The sequence below is a fragment of the Opisthocomus hoazin genome, chromosome Z (assembly GCF_030867145.1).
Source record: "Opisthocomus hoazin isolate bOpiHoa1 chromosome Z, bOpiHoa1.hap1, whole genome shotgun sequence".
NCBI lineage: Eukaryota > Metazoa > Chordata > Aves > Opisthocomiformes > Opisthocomidae > Opisthocomus > Opisthocomus hoazin.
Genome location: NC_134454.1, coordinates 73,471,928 through 73,484,597, shown reverse-complemented (window position 1 = coordinate 73,484,597; position 12,670 = coordinate 73,471,928). Strand labels below are relative to the sequence as shown.

Sequence of the window (12,670 nt, the reverse complement as noted above, 5' to 3'; positions counted from 1 at the left end):
CCTGTGGAGAGTGATTTCAAAGCTAGATATATCACTTGACGTTTCTTAAAATTGCTTTCACTGTTGCAAAGCAACTTAATTTACAGCTTTCTACATTTACAGTGTTTCATAAAAAGAAATTATGTTTGGCTTTGGTGAATAAAAGCTGAACAGCTTGAAGTGAGGTATCTTCAAAGTAACAAGAATATTGTGCAAAGACTTCAGAGAATCAAATAAAATAATCATAATCAAATGTTGCTCAACTTTGTTTGGATCCTACAAGCTAAACTCTGATCAGACTGTACAAGCCAAATGCTGCAAAAGCTAGCATCAGTTTGCTGGTGTTGTCTCTTCTCGGCCAAAAGCTTTGAGATTTGGATTCCACCTAGAATTGTTCCAAGAGTTTTGTGAATAAATTTAATCAAGCCTGCTTTTGGTACGATGTTAGTTTTGTTTTTTTTTTTTTTTTAAATCAGGCTTTCATATCTTAACCTTGGGAAGGTTGAACTGCCTTGTGAGCATTCATGCCGATAATTGCTCAGCTTTGTGCTGCTACTTTATTTTGAGCAGACCTCTTAAGTTAGTTTTATTCTTCATAATCCTCTGCTTCTTATCACTAAGAATCTGCATGTCTTGATAAAAATACAGGGGAAAGAGAAGCCCACTATGCCTGCTGAAAACTTGCAGGCATCAGAATATTTTGTAACCAGTCTTTCCGCCACAAAGTCTATATTGTCAGAAAAAGATTCACATTTGATTCATGTTTCTTTGGGAAAACTATATTTGCTACTTCTGTATTCCTTTTCTTACGTGAGTGTGTTATCTTCAATGACGATCTTTTTTCAACTCTGCTTTGTCGTTGGACTATGATGGTTTTGATATATGTATATATATATACATGACATAGGGAGAGACTTTTTTTTTCACATTAGTGTCCTGTTTCTTCTTTCTGCTTTTTCTACTTAGGCCATCATGGAGGTTTCTCTGTGTGCCTGGAACTTCATCCAATGTGAAAGGGGTTTGCCATTTTCGTCAGCATCCTGGACTAGGCTAAGGGAAAATACAGTCCCATATCTCCTCTATATTGCCATAGGTGCTCCTGTTAAAGAGGGGCTTTCAAGCATGAATGTGCTGTAAGGGGTGGTCAGACACCTGCAGCCAAGGAGCAAGTGCTGTAAGGGTGGCCTTGGCCCTTCCATTTACACTTCAAAATCTGTAGGGCAGAGAGATGAATTCTGATGTTTGTTCATGAGGATAATCACTCGTACTCTGTCCCCCACGGAGTGCCCCAGTGCTTCCTTCTCTCTGAAGAGCAGGTTAGGTTACATTAGTGAATATAGCATGAAGAGCAGACAGCAGGTTATTTTGATAACTCTTCTTCTAGCCTTTACTATTCTGCAAAGGAGTTTTAACATAGAGAGTCTTATTTTGTTTTGGAAGCATTCTATATTTTTGGTGTTTATTGGCACTTGTGCCTTGTATATTTAATATGATAAATGTTAATATGGATTTTAATTAGGGGAGTTGGGGTTGTTCAGCCTGGAGAAGAGAAGGTTCCAGGGACACCTTATTGCAGCCTTTCAGTACTTAAAGGGGGCCTACAAGAAAGATAGGGACAGGTTTTTAGCAAGGCCTGCAGCAATAGGATAAGGGGTAATGGTTTTAAACTAAAAGAGGTTAGATTTAGATTGGATATAAGGAAGAAATTTTTTATGATGAAGGTGGTGAAACACTGGCACAGGTTGCCCAGAGAGGTGGTCGAGGCCCCATCCCTGGAAACATTCCAGGTCAGGTTGGACGGGGCTCTGAGCAACCGGATCTAGTTGAAGATGTCCCTGCCTATTGCGGAGGCGGTGAACTAGATGACCTTTAAAGGTCTCTTGCAACCCCAACTATTCTATGCTTCTATTCTATGATGTATCACTTAATTTCAATGATTACTTTGACTGTTTGATAAAGGATAGGGTACAGAGGATAATTTCTTAGTAACGATCTTGCTATACTCAGAATTTATACTAGTTATTAATCTTACAAATTGTTCTTTGTGGTACCAGCTGGAAAAGCCATAGAGTTATAGGATATATTTAAAATTGCATGTTTTTATCTGGTGTTACAGAGAAAAGAAAACTTGCAAAATGATACAGTTTAGAAAAAAATGTCTACAAGCTGCTACTAGTAAGAATTCTGTATAATATGAAACTCCCTTATGGCAATGGAACATAAAGTATCCTTAATTACTAAATTTGGTTTTTTTCAAACTCCATAGTTTAAGATCAAAGTTGGGGCTCACATCTGAATCTTATAATGGCTTCCTTTCCAGTGGGCCACACTAACCATGAGTAGAGACCTCACATTAAGTGACGTTTAGACGCAGTTAAACTTACTAGAGCCCTGATCGTCTCCTGTGTGTAACAGTGCCTGTAAACCAGCAATGTGTTGTATCTTTTTTAGTCTTGACTTTGCATGTAGTAGAGTGCAGAGCTACAGAAAACTAGAAGGATTTTGTGTCACTTTGGTGACATTGTCTTTGGGACTGGTCTTTGCACAAAATTCTCTGGTTTGGAGGTGCTCCATCTCCTAGGATAAAGCTGCCTTAGATTCCTAATCCTACACTTCTGCTTGGGATGACTGATGGTCCTTTCCATTCAATTTTCACCATTCATGGCCTCTGCTATTGCAAATCAGTCAGTTCAAGAAGGAGGCAGGTTAAGATGGAATTCTAAATAATTGCTATTGGATGGATAGCTTTCATGTCTGTCCAAAGAAGAAAAAGTATGGAATATGCACTAGAAGATGTTTTGGTTTTTTTTCTCTGTACGCCCTGCATAAACAAAATTACTCCTCTCTTGGTTCACTGACTCCTGTGGGGCTACTAATTTGAATTAGGAAAGTCGAGTTTAGCCCATATGAAATTTAAGTCTTAATGATGTCCTTCTGATTCAAAATTATTACAGTCCTTCTAAGTCTATTTACAGTTCCAACTAATTCTTTGCAGATTCTTTAAACGAAATTATGTAATGTGTGTTTTTACTTTTATTGCCCTTCCTGAAACTCTAATGTTCCTGTTAATGCTGCTCTGAAAATAAAACATCCATGTAACAAGACTATCATATTTTACATTTTTGGGACAGTTTTAAACAAAAAATCTTGTGAAGGTGAATTGCATAATGGAATGAAGAATGCAGAACTTCCTTATTATCCTCATGGGAAAATAATAATCATAATGCGTAATCTAAAGCCAAATGAAGTGACCTTGGAAAGGGAAGGGGAAGCCTTTCCACTGGCTACAGATCCATTGTATTCCATACTTGAACAGTTTGAAAGCTGATTGCTTTCATCAGCATCACTTTGCGTTGCTTATTGAAATCTTGGGATCATCTATCTTATAAATTCACATGTGGAGATCTAAAGTTTCTTTTGGTATGCCCCTAAAGTAATTTCTGAGAAAACAAATGCAGGTTTTGGAACTGTGTGGCCTGAGGAAAGAGTTCTGGATTCCTTGGAGTTGCTTATGAGGTTGACTGAGTGAATTTGATCTAGGACCCCAGGAAATGCATCAATAATGACCTACAGTCAAACTCCAGAAATCAATAAAATTTCTACATAAGATTATTGTGAACTGCCAAAATGAATCAGGGCAATGGCCATCCAATCTTCTATATGTATCTTTGTTATTGGCCATTTCTTCACAACGAAGAAAAATAAATTAGTTTTTTGTGCCTGGTTTTCAGGGGTCAGTGCTGAGGGTATAACTGAAAAAGAAAATAAAAAGGAAAAGAATAAGCCAACAACAGCTTGCAGGCATACACACAATCTTTCTCTATGGTCAGGAGAACTTGCAATTTTCTAGTTATTTTTTTGGCCACTGCAGGAAGATAGAACACGTTTTTATATTTGAAGAAATACACAACTTATATTAAAACTATTGGAATAATCAGAGAACTGGAAAATGTCGAAGACTGTCTCTTTTTGTTGACAAAATTATCATTAGATCATCTCATAGATTTTTTTGAATTTCTGTTATCTATGATAAATCTCTCCAGATATAACTAAGATAGAGCTATTTCAACGCAGATGTTATTCAAAACCTCCTGGTGAGTATTTTGTGTAGGTTTGTCCCTTTATTTATCCACAGAGGATAAACTGTTGCAGACCCTGACCACAAAATTTTGCCTCTCTCCATCCAGTTGCTGCAGTCTGTAGTTCAGGATCTCAATGTCATCTCTCTGGGTTTTTTTGGTTGTTTCTTTCTTTTTTTCCTTACTGTTTTTTTTTTTTTTTTAATCTAGAGACTAAAGCTGAATGTAGTAGAGAATGATTAAATATTCTAGATTAATTATGTATAGAACTAAAACTAGTACATGACTGAGTCTTTGCAAGTGCAAAAAAAATCTGTTTGTCACCAAAATGTGACTTCTCAGGCTTTTCTGGGTTGCTTCCCACAGTGTCAATCAAATTCAGAGTCCTCTGTAACACCTACACACTGCCTCTGAGCTCAGCCTACTAGCTAGGTCCTAATGAAGTCCTGTGAAGAATATTCTCCTTCCAAAGTAGAAGAACATACATTCTTCTCTCATGTGTCACTGCTAGGTCTTTTCCATGTCCTCTTACATCCTCTGCCTCACCACCTACCAGTTTGAAGTGATAGGCCTAAAGAAGTAACCATAGGAATCTACAGCCTAGGAATTAAATTCAATGTCCCTCTCAATACTGACTTATTTCCAGGCCCAGCAGAAAAACTGATCGTTCTATTTTTCTGAAATCTTTGTACCTGCTTACAGTTCATCCTTTATTTCTTTATGCTTTTTCTTCCTGGACGTATTGTATTCTGGTTGTGTATATGGATGAAAAAGTGAAGGTAAGACAATAGCATACACTTGACTTTCTGGTTTAATTTTAATAATTTTAAATTTAATAATCCTAGCTGAACCCAGTGACAATGAAGCCATGGGCATGCAGAAACAGTTGATGTATAGACTGTCAAGGGAATCTGAATACATGCTTTGGTTAGCATAGACTAAGACTTACACTGTTGGTTCTGCTGTCTGATTATACATGAAAGTCATATCACAAAGTCTATTAAAATTTCTGAATTAATTTCACTTTATGAGCATGAATATTTGGATATCCCTTTTTATTGCTTACAGCAAAAATACTAAAAACTTACTTAAAGCAAATTAAACTGTACAGCAGTTCTTTTTTTATAAATGAAAACATACTGTAACATCACAGTGGCCAACTCCTGCCTTCCTGCTCCAGGTAAAAGACTTACCAACTTCAGCAGGGCTTTGTCTCAATAAAGGTTAAGCAAGGTTTGCTGGAAGCACTGCCAAGTAGATTATATGCCATTTTTATTTTCTCCTACATAGTGTAGTTTGCATGTATCTTTCTCCTCCATACCTTTAAAAAAAAAGTTCTAAGAAGAAAGACATAGATCTCAATTTCTATTAAAAATAAATGAATATGCTTAAATAATTTCTCAGGAACATCTTGGACTAAAAATTTTCAAATTATATTAAAAACTTCAAATATAAGTCAGTCTTCATAAAGGGAAAGAGTCACTACAGTCACACTACAACAGGGTGTTTATCCTCTGAATGCAGATGTATTTGTCTGGTTACACCTGCTTGAGAAGCCTGCACAAGAAGACCACAAGCAAGTGAATAAATCTGAGATGCCTCATGCAATACACGCTAGTGCTTTTTGTTGTAAAACTAAAGGAAATCTGAGTCACCGCAATCTTAAAATGTAATGCCAGACAAATGAGAACCAGACCACAAGCAATGAAGCCAAGTACATCATTATATGTTGAGTAATGTGAACGACTTACATAAACTATGGCTGAAAGTAAGGATTTAGCAAAAGACCATCAGCCTTAATTGCATCAAGGTCAATTAAAAGCTCGTTAGCCTGAAAATTGTCCATCAGGAATAATAATCTCATCAATCTAAGTCATAAATATTTAGGGAGGGCAATTTTTCATTTTGATTTAACTATTTTCCTTTATCCTTACCTTTCTTCCTATGTTATGAATCGCCTTTCATTTATTCACTCTCTTCCCAAAAATGGGAAAATAATTGCACTTTGTCTTCGCCTAGTCTCCATTTCCAGCAAGATTTTACAGCCCAGGATCTTTGATGAAATCCTCTGTCTCTCTGAAGACCTTTCTTGTTTGGCTAACAATGCTCTCTCATGAGCTCAGTGTTTGGTTCCTCCTTTTCCGGTCCATTGGTTCCACATAACAATAATCCAGGTGATCCTAACACTCTCTTGGAAAAAAAAAATGCTATTGGTAGCTGTAAGGTCCATAGGACCTTCTACTCTTCATTTAAAAAAGATAAAAACCACTTATCAACCAGGTCCTGTTAATGCTAGCTAACGTTACCATTAGGCATTTGCTGTCTGCACTGGGTGAAGTCATTCACTAAGAAGCACCATTTATAGGATGCATGCCCACATGATGAAATAAAGTACAGATTGTCAAAGGCTTGAAGGGTTTTAGAAGACTCTGGGTGAGACTGTGAAGAGAGGAGGCATCAAACTGAGAACAAAATTTAAATCCTGCAAGACAATGTTGTAACATCTCCAACGCGTTGTCATGCAGCCACATTAAGAAACTCTCACTTCTCCTTAAGTTGCCTCAAAGACCATGGAAATTCTCTGGTGGCAGGAGGTAGCAGACACTGAAGGCCTACTAAGAACAAATACATCAGGGATTTCTCTAATGTACATTTGAAGTGATTGGCCATGTGAATCAAATGTGTGAAGGCAGACTATCCCATAAGACATTTAAGTGTGGTAACCAGTCTTCTGGGAGTCAGCTTAAGGTTTATCAAGATTTTCTAGAGATAACTCTAAAAATGTGAGAAGTCTACCGATTTATGAGCTCATGATGCTTCTAACAACAACAACACAAAATGGCAGAAGATGATTTACAGGGGTGTAAGTACATTTGACATAACTAGTGTCCAGCCAGCCAAAGAAAAGAGGGACCATTTTTTTTTTAAGAAAAAGCTACACTAAATTAAGTCTGACAATTGTGTGGTGAAAACATTCCTTGGATTTCATAATCATAGGAGAACTCATAATCAGAATTAATGTAGAGAGGAATTTGTTTGCTACCATCATGGCTAATAAGCAGAACAGAACAAACAGTCTCTAAGTAGTAGCTAGTTCAAATTTTTACTGCTCAAGTTTTCCAGTTACCATTTCAAATACCTTAAGAAGCAGCAACAAATCTAATCTCACTTCTGAATTGTCTTCCTAACAGAGTTTCTCATAACAGGCACCACAGCATTCAAGTGCGAGATAGGAGATAGGGATTTGTTGGCATCTGCTGGAGAGATGTTTGGTGGAAGTGACATTTTTACAGACTCGTTGCAGTAGCTATTTTTCTCTACGGTCCTTGACACCTGATTTATCTTAGCCTAACTACTTGATTTGGGGTAAGAGAAGAGAGTTCCAAACCTGGCTTATTCTTTGACGTAAAGCAGAAGCTCTTACCTAGGTTGGCGAGACTGGAGTCCAATTGGAAGAAAAAGTTGGAAGTTTACAACCATTTTACTCTAATTGACAGACAGACTGACCATGCGCTTAGAAGCTAGAAGTGTATATATGTGTATGATTGCCACTGAGGTATTTGCGAAGCCATCTTATCCAGCAGGAGCAGTGCTTCTCCATGTTAAGTCATCACATGGACGTTAATACTAACTTGGCTGAAGAATACCAGAATGAACAACTTGTGCTACTTGTAAGAAGCTCTTGTCGAAGCACGGTTTGCTAAATCCTCTTAGATTAAATAAGCTGCTGAAACCTTCTGCTCCAGTGAATTTTGACAAACTAGGCATTTGCTCTGCTTCTGCAGCCTGTTCATGATACTATCTGGTACAGTATGTTCTCTCTGGGTTCCCACACAGAGAAGATTTGATAACCCATCTCCCTGGGTTCTTGTCGTACTTTAACACAGCAGCCGTCAACTAAGCACTAGACAGCCCCTTTCCTCCCCAACAGGATGGGGAGAAGAAATGGACAAAAGCGGAAACTCAGTGCTTGAAATAAAGACAGTTTAATAAGGCAACAGAGGAAATACGAATACCACTAGTAACAATCATAATAATAAATATGCAAAAAACCCTATATACAACACAATTTTTCTCACCACCCAATGACCAATCCACAGCCAGTCCCTGAGCAGCAATCATGGAATGACAAACTCACAAATTTTTGAGAATTTCTCAAAACTCCCCCCAGAAACCAAACTCCCATAAAAGTTTGAACTCCTGTTCAACAGAGGTTTCAAACGCCCGGAAAACAAGAAGAGTTGAGAGCATCCTGCCCTTTGGCCCACCCCCCCTTCATAAACTGAGTGCGACGTCCATGTTATGGAATATTTCCATTGGCCAACTTGGGCTGGCTGCCTGGCTGTGCTCCCTCCCAGCTCCTGCACACCTGCTCAGTAGCTGAACATAAGAAACGGGAAAAAGTCCTTGATTTCATAACAAAAACTGAAAACATCAGTGTTAACAACATTCTTGTCATACTAAATCCAAAACACAGCAGCTACTGAGATGAAAATTAACTCTATCCCAGCTAAAACCAGCACAGTTCCAGATATAACACAAACTGAAATGTTAGAAAGTAGGAAACTAAACATATAATTTTTTTTAAGCTGAGGTAGCAAAGCATTTTATTTTCTGCAATGCATGTTCCTTGAACTGCTTGAGGACTCAGATGTTATTTTAAATCTGACAAAAATAAACTTTGAGTTTAAATTAAAATGCTAACAAGGATTCAATTATGTCAATTGTAATTTCACTAATTTTGAAAAAATTACAGACCTATAAAATTTTTTGTTTTAATTGCCAGTCACTGTTCCAGAGATGGATAACACTGAACTGCTTTTCTAATTCAACTGTAAATGCAATACTGGAAACTAATAACTATGGCAACTTTGTTATCCAATGTAATGAATTTTTCTCTATATTCAACAACCTGCACTTCTGATCACTTGAAGTGTTTCTTGGCAATATAGTGCTGCAAAGAGCTAGTGAGAATCAAAACACTTACCTCCATATCCTGAATAGACACCAAAGGTTTTTGAATAAGATAAAATGAAAAAGTGAGGCTTGGCTGTACTAGCTTAGAGTTGACAATTATATATATCAAGATTTTTTTCCCAGAGTTTTGTTATGTTTTATTTTTATTTTTATATTAGCTTACATCGTATCTTGTTCTGATCATTGTGTATGTGTGCTTTTTGGCATACGAGGCCTTTATCATCCAACTCCTAGAAACAGAGGTAGATTCTAGATCAGACACAGGCACATAAGCTGCTGTAAAATCAGCCAAAGCACAGAGCCAGAATGTATGCCGGCCCTGTGTTTTTGTGCTAGTTGTGGGAAGACAAAGTATCTTACATAAACCCCACAGGTAATAAGTTAATTAAGCAATATATTTTGAATGCACCTGAGGTACTAGGTGAGTTTATAATGCAACAAGACTTTGTGACTCATAGCTGCAGCATCTTTGTTCTGGAACTAGAAGCCTTCAAACTGAACTTCATTGTATCATTCAACAGCAATCAAATGCCCATTGCCATATAACAATTACAAATTTGTAGATTCACAAGTGAATTTTGTAAGTACATCTCATCTAATCTAAATGATTCACAGAGATTTCCAGTATTAATCCCAGCTTTTTAAGTACTACATAAACGTCAAAACATGGTCACAACCACATAGACACTGTCAAGTGACAGGGGAAAGCATTCAGGTCTAGGCTTTTTGACACTTACCATCACTTGTTGTTCAAAATATTTGCCACTCAGCAAATTCCACCGTGTCCCAAAATGAGAACTAAATTAATTTCAAAGCCACTTGCTAACCCTGAAGGAGGAAATGAGGGACTGGGACTGTCCTTTATGACCAAGTCAAAATACCTCACAATTCAGTGATCAGGGAATCCCTTCCAATGAACTCATAGAATCAACTTCAAATTTACTCATACAAAGCAGGGATATAAGTCAAAGTATTGCATATTTTGGAAAGAGTTTTAATGCCTGGAGGACTGGGTATTCATTGCACCTCAGCCAACTTTTTAAATCAAAATGTTTGTTTTATCTCAGTTTTAGAATTCTGCAAGGTGGATTATTCTGTTCACATTAAACAAGATGTTAAACTTTGTGAATTTTTTTAGTCTCCCTGGGTTGTGATTCTATTCATTCTCATTCCCCCATTTGTGTTGTGCATTTTTTCTGGTATTCAGCATTAAAACTTTTACTGGAAACTGAGCGAAAATATCTGTTTAGTTTTGGAACTGCTACATAGACTTTTAGTTTAATTCTTTTCTTTTCTTTTCTTTTCTTTTCTTTTCTTTTCTTTTCTTTTCTTTTCTTTTCTTTTCTTTTCTTTTCTTTTCTTTTCTTTTCTTTTCTTTTCTTTTCTTTTCTTTTCTTTTCTTTTCTTTTTTCTTCTCTTCTCTTCTCTTCTCTTCTCTTCTCTTCTCTTCTCTTCTCTTCTCTTCTCTTCTCTTCTCTTCTCTTCTCTTCTCTTCTCTTCTCTTCTCTTCTCTTCTCTTCTCTTCTCTTCTCTTCTCTTCTCTTCTCTTCTCTTCTCTTCTCTTCTCTTCTCTTCTCTTCTCTTCTCTTCTCTTCTCTTCTCTTCTCTTCTCTTCTCTTCTCTTCTCTTCTCTTCCCTTCCCTTCCCTTCCCTTCCCTTCCCTTCCCTTCCCTTCCCTTCCCTTCCCTTCCCTTCCCTTCCCTTCCCTTCCCTTCCCTCCTAGCAGTGCTACTTGTCTGGTTTTATTTCTTTTTCATTTACATGGCTAGAGAACTTCCTATGATTTGCACTAGTCTTCTATAAAACAGCTTGCAGACTTTTGATATTTCTTGCCTTATCTCTATAATTCCTGAATTTTAAGCTTATTTTAGCCAGTCTTTTCCCCCCACTCTCCCCCATGGGCAGATACCCTTTTACAGCTCTTTATTCACTGGATTACATCTGAACACCACTTTCTTTAAGTTAATTGTTGTAACTGTTCATAACGCAAAACATGAATATTGTTTGCATTTTTGTTTTTAAAACATTTCAGGTCTTCTGCATAGTTCCTTATCTTTTTAGTCCATTTGTCTTAGTTAACTAGCTCCCAGAGTTTCTTGGTTCACCTATCTGAAATTAAGAGCCTGTATTGCACATCTGCTTTTGTTTGTTCTTCCATTTGAAGTAAAGCAACTCATGATCACGTGTTATTTTTCCACGGCCAACTAGTTTATGATGGGGTATACTACTTGCCCAGATGAGTCTAAAAGTCTCTCACTCTCATGGGCTCAGTTAATTGTCAGGTGAGAGCTACCCCATCCAGGGCTAACTACCTCCATCTTATTCATAGATTGGATATCCATGCTATAGTCTCCCATAATGACATGAATTTGTAGTAATATTTGTCTCAAATAAAATTACCAAGATCTTTGTTTATATCAAAATCTAATCTACATGATTCACAGATATTTCCAACATTAATCCCAATAAACACCAACCATCATTCTCCACCAGAGACTGATTTTTGAACTCGATTAGATTTACTTTTATTTATATGAGTTTTTATTCCCAGTGTCTGCCACCACTAGTGTTCAGTTTAGCATCTTCATTCTTATGTTTGTTAGTTTCTCAATCCTACACCTATGTTTCAGTTACAGTAGCTGTTTGTTGCTTCTGCCGTCTCTGGTTTCATATCCTGGATGAGCAGCTCTTCATCCATTTTTCTTCCAGGTCCCTTGTGTTTGTACAATAAAGGTTTCAGTTGTGTTCTGTGAATCATGCCTAAAATGTCCTGAGAGCAAGTATTCCACACATATTTATTGTACACAGACTTGGTTTCTAGTTTCATTTTAACAAAAATAGGTCTTCGGCCTTTTCTCCAAATACCAGCAGAGCACAAACTTCTATTTTTTGCTCAGCAAGTATACCACAAAATCAAATAACGTTCTAGGACTATAGTCAGGCCTGTGACAATGACAGCTGTAGGAATAAAATGCAAGCGTTACTCAATATTTTTGTTGAAATAAGACAGGATTATTCCTTTTAGTGCTAATTCAAATTAAAGCTGGATTGAGAAACAGTCAAGTCTTTGTCCCAAGTCACAAAAACCTCTAAAATTATTATCTCTGAAACTGAAATTCGTTTCTTTTTTTGACAAAATTAAATATATATACTGGTCTGTATTTTCAGTATTCCTGCCTTACAGCAGAATCAGGAAGCCTGGAAATGTCAGCTCAACAGTAGCAGGCAAGGCCAGGAAGCCCTGCCATAAAGGGGCTGAACGTGTGACCTTGAGCGCCTTGCCTTGCTCTGAGGCTGGCAGCCTCCAAGGCTCTCCAGACTCACAGAGCTGGAAGTCTTTGTTTGCTTGGCTTTCCACATCCTTCCCAAAACAATTTACAAAGTCAGAAATGACTGTTTTCATCATAAGAACTACAATTCTTTTAAATCACAGAATCACAGAATAGTAGGGGTTGGAAGAGACCTCTGTGGGTCATCTAGTCCAACGCCCCTGCCGAAGCAGGGTCACCTACAGCAGGCTGCACAGGACCTTGGGAATATAAATTTCTACTTGAGAAAAAAGAATTCTGAAAGAAAATTCGAAAACAGCCCTAATAAAAATGTCCTTCAGAAACATACCCCTTCTACTGGAACTC

The 12,670-nt window shown here is 37.4% G+C and overlaps 1 protein-coding gene across 1 annotated transcript in view; it reads right to left on the bottom strand.

The window, feature by feature from the left end:
• FGF10 (fibroblast growth factor 10) overlaps nucleotides 1–6,057 on the bottom strand; it is a 107,917-nt gene extending 101,860 nt beyond the window's left edge. The window contains exon 1 of the mRNA XM_075411698.1: nucleotides 5,993–6,057. The gene's annotated coding sequence lies outside the window, so the exon portion shown is untranslated. The remainder of the gene's footprint in view (nucleotides 1–5,992) is intronic.
• Between the last annotated feature and the right edge of the window lie 6,613 nt (nucleotides 6,058–12,670).